Source organism: Heliangelus exortis, chromosome 8, assembly GCF_036169615.1.
Source record: "Heliangelus exortis chromosome 8, bHelExo1.hap1, whole genome shotgun sequence".
NCBI classification, from domain to species: domain Eukaryota; kingdom Metazoa; phylum Chordata; class Aves; order Apodiformes; family Trochilidae; genus Heliangelus; species Heliangelus exortis.
The window spans coordinates 30,338,350-30,345,467 of NC_092429.1; positions in this window are offsets into that span (position 1 = coordinate 30,338,350).

The following is a 7,118-nucleotide window of genomic DNA, read 5'->3' on the forward strand; positions in this document are numbered from 1 at the left end:
AGCAGCATCTGTGTATTTGTTTCCACTTAATTTTAACCAAAGCACATGAGAAGTGTGGCAGAGTGGAAGCACCAGGAGGTGCATTTAAGCTAAATGAATTCAGACCTGACATCTCCATTTTTAGTGGGCAGCCCTTCACCAGTGGAATAACTTCCCTTAGGATTTGTGACTGGATTCATTATTCCCCATTATTCCCAGTCTTCATGGCAGGAGTAGATGCCTTTGTGAAAGAAGTGCTCCAGCTGAAACAGACTCATAAGTTCATAGCATAATGTGCTGGAACAACTTTTTTCAGTCTATCCCCCTGCCCCAAGCCAAATAATTTGTACCTGTATCGTTCCTATCACCAATATCATCTTCAGTGATGTGCATTATAGTCTTCCTGAGGAATCTCAGAGGACTGAATTGTCCCTGTTGCAAGGAAACCATTCCTTTTTTGTCTCAAAGCTACTCAGTCACCCCATGTTTTTCTTGAAGAGCTGTGCCCAAACTTCAGTTGCAGTCTTCCTAGTGCTGGACAGTTAAGGAGGATGACTTCATATTGTTTGTAAGGGTGAAATAATTCTGCTGGGTAGCAGTGAGGCTGGTCTAGATGCAGGCATCAAGGGATGAAGGCTTTTGGTGTGTATTTTATTGAAGGGTCAACTGCATGGTCATGGAAGTCCCTCCTGGTTTTAAATCTAGGAGAATTTGGGTGATCAGTGTACAGTATGTTCTTTCATGGCTTCTGTTCTTACACTGATTTGTTTAATTTACATTTTTGTTGATAGTAATAGAGGAAATAGTCCACTATGTAGGGGTGTTGATGAGCCAGTCTTAGACTCATCAGGAATGCAAGCAGGTGCTGTACGTCTGGTTTAGTGCACTTGCCCCTTCACCCTGCTTGGTCTTCCCAGAACTCTGTTGCAAGGTGGCTGGGGTGGAAAACTGGGAGAATGTAACCAGTGGAGGCAGCTGTAAGGAAAAATGCAACTGATGTGACAGGCAGCTGGGAGCCAGTGACAAGCAGGATGCAGAGAGTGAAGCCTCATCATGGGGCCTGCATCTCACAGCTGGAACATTAATTAGAAGACAGGACATCAAACTGATCACTTAAGAAACAAAACCAAAGATCCAAAACCAAAGAGATCTTTGCAGGCCTTTTTGGGGAGATATTTCTGAGCCCAGTCTCCAGATCTGTGCTACCAAGGGAAACAAAAAAATGAAAGTAAAATACAGGGGAAATGTGTAAAGTTATCTTCATTATTCATCAGCACCATAAGCTATGGTCTGATTATGGTGTCCTTAGAACACTGTACAGAGGAGACAGAAAAAAGCCACCTGAACAAGTGGATTGCTATTTTGAGTTTTTCTGACCTTAGGGCAGTTCCCCTCCCTCCCTCCAAACCAACAACCCTTTGCCATTAATGGGAGACATTACTAGTTTTGAATTAAAATGTAAACACATTTTCCAAAGTAATCGTTAATAAAAGATTGGAGCCTTTTTTTTAGGATAAAACCTCTGTAAATGATGATGAAGGGTGCCATGCCACAGTCACAAAACATTTCTGATTTGTAATTCCAGTGTTACTATATTGGGGAATGCAACAAAAAAACAAGGGGAAAAACAAGGGAAAAATATCTAGTCTTTCAGACAGATCATGTAGTTCAAGGGGTAAGTGATGTGCTACTCCTGTGTCAGACTGAGAGGAAGGTGATGATGTTCAAAACAAGGTGCATAAGGGGCATAAGGGAGACCTGAGAGGTGGAAGAGAACATGGAGTAAATAATATTTCTTCATCCTCTCCACTGCACTTTCCAGGAGTCCTGAGAGCACTGGGGAAGGAAGGACTGGGGGCTGGTCTAGCCAGCCCATGAGTAGGAAAATACAAGAACTCAGGAGTTCAGCTCTGGTAATTACTATTTCTCATGAGCTTCTGGGTTACAATAATGGAACTTTTACAATGCTGTTGAGCTGTGTGTTGAAAAAACCATTCCTTCAGCTTTCAACTAATTTAGTTACCATCTGTAAGCTGTTTAGATAACTCCCCTCATTTAGCTTTCCCCATTTAATTTTGCTGTGTATGCCTTTTATTCGTTACACCTCCTATGTATACATCTGTATGGGCACAGAGTAGCACATAGATGCATAACTCAGGATTTTTTGTAGGACTGGCAAACACAATTGTCTCTTGTACCTTGTGGGTAGAACAGAATCATGGCAGATCCCTGTAGCCCATCCACAGACTGTAGACATTTTGCTGTGGGGACCTGAGGTCTGTTCCCCACACCAGTGTGTTTTAGACAGACACAGAAAATGCAAAATATGTAAATAAAAAAGTCCTTTATCACACAAATCTCCAACGTTGGCAATTGTGTAGATGTCTGAGCTTCACTTTGTGCCTTCTGTACTAAAACTCAGTTCACTGCTGGATTTCAGATTTCAAAAGTAACACATTAAACTTGTCCTTAGTTCACACCATAGCTCCAGCTATGGATTGCCATCTCATATATGATTCATAAGATTCCCCTGGAAACCAGGGGCATATCAGTTGTTGTGGCAAGGCACAGCAAGGTGAGTTAATTAATAGCATTCCAGTGTATCCTGGGCTTTATTGGCTAGTAGTGAAGAATCCCAGAAGAAGGAAAGCACTGTAATTGTGCCAGATCCATCCTGTGGTTCATTTCATTAGTTTAGTTCTTGAATTTTTTCTCTATATGTTGTATTGTCTCAATGCCAGTGCTCATGGGCTCTGAAATTAGAAGCATTCCTCATAAAGGGGATTAGGAGATTAAAAATGTTGCCATAAAGAACATGTTGATCCTCACTGGGGGGATGATAGAAGTAAAAACATCAAATTACTGATGTCACCAAATAAAACTAATTTAGAAGATAACAGTGCTTTTTTAAAGAAATAGTGGGGATGTGTTAGATTTACAAACTGCAAGAACTTTCCTTCCCAGTATGCTCTTTCTTGATTTATCATTTTATAATAAAAAAAGCCCTTAAACTAAAGTTAGTCTCATACAAATGTCACTTTCTAGCTTTCTTGCTAATCCAGAGGAAATATTATCCTAGTGGTCCCTGAGGTCCAATGTCTAGGTGTTGGATACATGATAAACTTACTTGAAGCTTTCTTAGTGAGATACAGTCCTCTGGAGACAGCTGTGGATTTAATTTTTCAAGCTTTAGTACAACCTCACCCCTTAAAAATAAGATTTAAGTTTCCCTTGTCAGGTCACTTAAGAATTTCCTCTTTTATTTTAGTCTTTCTTTTTTTCCCCTCCTCTGCTACTTGCCCAGACTTCTAATCCCCAGCCTCTAGAGGAAACATTTAGCCATCTTGAACTTTTCATGTCTTGATTATTTTTGGTTCCAAAGCACAACACACATACGTTTGGATTTTGAGTGGTTTCTAATGTGAGAACTCAGATAGAAATGTTAATGCAAAGCAAATAGTTTCCATTCTTGATCATTTGGATTTCTACTTTATGTTTTTTGTAAATTTTGAGCCACTCTTCTGTGTAAGAGCAGCATTTCACAAGAAGAGGTGTGTTTATAGTCTCTGCAATCCATGTTCCTGTTTGTCCAGGAATTGGGCTGAATCTGTTTTTCTTGCTCCTTGATACTTATAACTCAGTTTTTCAGAGACTGGGTTTAATGTTCAAGGTGTGCACAAGATTTACCTGCACAGTTCCTGGGCAGCTCCAGGCAACCCAAGCAAGTTAAGGATGAAGTCTGTCCAAGGCAGGGATGTCACAGGTACACTGTATCTGAACTGCAGGGGCTGTGGTACCTGTGATATTTTTACTGTCCCACTAGAAATGCTGTTTGCACCTCCTGACACCTCTTGATTTCTCTGATGTGCACACACACACACACACACACACACACACACACACACACACAGAGCTTCTGCCAGACCATTTCTTCTTAAGATCTAAAGGTGGAAGAAGCCTTTCAAGGTCACTTGTCAGAGTTGTTCCTTACAGTCAACTTTTCTTTTTTTCCTTTCATCTTTTTTTACTTTGGCGTCCTCTGGAAAGTAATTAGTTTTGTCTTGCCCTACCCATCCATGCATTCATCAGATCTCTTCTTCCTCCCAGAACTCCGTGACATGTTGGCCCAGTGCAATCATCATTGAAAGATGTGCACAGAGTTTGAAGGTTAATTAAGTTTCTAGAGGTTTGTGTGCTCTGGCTGCCAGGTAGATGAGAGAGATCCGTGATAGGGACTGAGCAGAGGGAGAGTTAAGCAGAGTTCAGCTCTTTGGCAGCAGCAAGGGGTCAGTCAGTCTGTGCACATTAGCCAGACAGCCCAGATGAACAGGCTGGCCAAGCTGTCACAGAGCAGCTCCAGACAGGCTGCAGCACAGGCAGTTTCTTGACCAGGGTGGATCTTTCATGAATGATGGCAAGTGAGAAGAGCTATGGGGCTTACTCCAGGTAGATGCAGTAAGACACAAATCTAAAACTGGGACATGCTGTTCAGAGCACAATACATTTTCAAGTTTAGTTTCAACTGCTCTAACAAAAGGGGTGTTCTTCACACTGCTGTGAAATGTGCTGCTGTAACTGATGAGGGAAATGCCAAACTGGTGTTTGTCATCCTAGCCAATGGCAGGAAGTCCACAGAGCTCCCAGTGAAAGAGATGGATTCTTCCATGCCAGAAGAGTCCCTTAAGTGAGAGGGACATTGCAGAGGGTTTAGTGATCTCTCTGACCTGTGGTCTGCCCACACCACTGCTTTCTACCCATCTGCTGTTACCCATTGCACTCTCTACTTCCTCAGGTTGGAGTTTCCTTTTCAGGTTGGAGTCCCTTCACCACTCTGCTGTCACATCACTCGTGTGTGCCCTGGTGTGCCCACGATAGGGTTTTCATTCCTGGACCTCCTAAGAGTGCAGGATAATACCTGATTCTGTGTGGGTGCAGCATGGAAGTGCTAAGGACCAGCAAAGCACACATCCTAGCTGATGAGTTGAGATTGTTTCCCTACACATGGCTGCCATTTGCTGTCAGAGACAAGAGAGCTGGGCAGGGTGTTTTTTGGTCTGGGCAGATGGTCAGTCATATGCTTTAGGTAGGAAGGATCCATCTGAGAGGATTTTCACCCAGAAAAGGAGCTTCATCGTGAGCTTGAGCCAACAGAGGGCAATATACACAAAATTCAATATTGAGAAGAAATGCTTTTCAAAGAGAGCTCTAAGCAGCCCAGCCCTTACTGTATCTGGAGTCACATATCACAGTAGAAGATGGCATTCCATGCTGGACCTAAAGCTTCTCAGGCTCCATCAATTAAACCACCACATATGGGGTGGAAGAGACTCAGCAAGGAACTCTCACTAGGGTTCAATGAAAAGCAGATGTTGTGGGCACAGCTGTCACGCTTCTTATCAAGAGCAACAGAGCAGCCCCTGCTGCAGTTTCATCAGGAGCCCTGCCCTTCCTTCCCTTCTGCACCAGCACTGCTGAGAGGCCTTAGCCAGAACCAAATCAAATCCTCATGGCCAAAATATGCAGGAGTCCTCCCCAAATATGGCTATTTACCTTAGCACAGTGTTCATGGATCTCCAAACCAGGGTCCTGCTGTGACTGTCCCCGTGCCTGAGACACGATGAGACAGACTCCCACTCCTACCTAAGAGTGGCTCCACTCACTCCCTTAAAAATGTAATTTAGTGTTGGCTCCAGAGCCAGAAGGATTAGAGGGAAAGAACTGTGTATTCCCTCCATAGGGATAAAGGTCTGGCCAGTTTCATTTACATGAATTATAATGTGTTTACCCGTAGGGCTCACATGCTGTGTTTTGATGTTTTAGATGGCATTCCGGATTGCTAAATTCCAGTTGTATAAATGATAACAGATTGCTGCTGTGACTGCACCCAGAAAGCACAGGGGAGTTGTGCAGGATATGCCCTGAAGGGCGTGAGTCATCCTGACCCCCAGGCAGTGAACTTTGCTTTGGAAATGGGGTTCAAAGCAAGGATTTCTCCTGAGGGATCAGAAGTTCTCTCCCAAGACTGGGGCTTTGGCCAAGGACCTGTTTTGCTCTGCCTTTCCTTGGGTCTTCTTGCCACACTGTGATTTTGCAAGACTGACTAGTCTGCTGGTGACAACAACATTCTGATTGTTTGCACTTGTAAATGGTATGCTGAAACCAAGTTTACCTAAATTTAATTACAAATAAACAAATAAAAAAAGTGGAGGAAGGGAAATATCCGGGCAGACAAAACATTTTGTTTGGCCTGACACGGTATTTTTTGTGGGGTGAAAAAAAGAAATATTTCCCTTCCTCACCAGCCCAAAACACTTTTTTCCCCTCAGTTCCATACTTAAACAGAAATTATTTTCACAGTAATACTTCTGAAGTCAGTTGAGTCTAATTAGACCCACGAGCCTAGTTTAGGCGGGTGAGGATTGTGACTAAGAGGTCTGGACTTCAACAGGGCAGACAATTAGTGCATCCCTTGTCCTGTTACTGTTTCCCAGTGTGACACCAGTAGCAGGCAGCAGTACAGTACAAGACTGTACAGCAGTACAGAACAATACAGGCAGCAAAGTCAGTTGTAAAGGTTGCTACCTGTCACCCAACCTGCAGCTGCCCTGGTAACTGCATGGGTGCTCTCTGCCTGTGCCCCTTCTATCAGCAGGATCCTGTGGTTTAACTTTTAATAGCTTGTTGTCAAAGATAAAATTAAAATTACTTGCTTTAACCACATCTATTCCTGGCAATATATGGCAGGCGTGAGTGTGAGGGAGAGGAATTCATAGAGAGGACTTTTAGAGATAAAGAGACATCTTAAGCAATCTTGATGGTTTGTTAGTGTGGAAATTTTCTTCTGTGTATTGTGTTATCTAAAGTAAAAACTTCTTACCCTGCTGTGGCTGTTCCCAGACAGCAATTTCTTCCACCCAGCCTCTGCTCATGAGATACTCTGTGCCATTCCAGCAGATGGAATGGATGTGGGCAGATTGTAGTGCAGAGAGAGCAGCCTGCCCTGCCATCCACTGTGGCAAAGCACGGGGCTGAATCTGTTGCTGAGTTTATTAGGAAACACAGTGTGTGTAGGGGTCTGTCCACATTCTGTCTTCTGGTATTCCTCTTGGGTGCCCTGGACTGAATAACATATTGCAAGG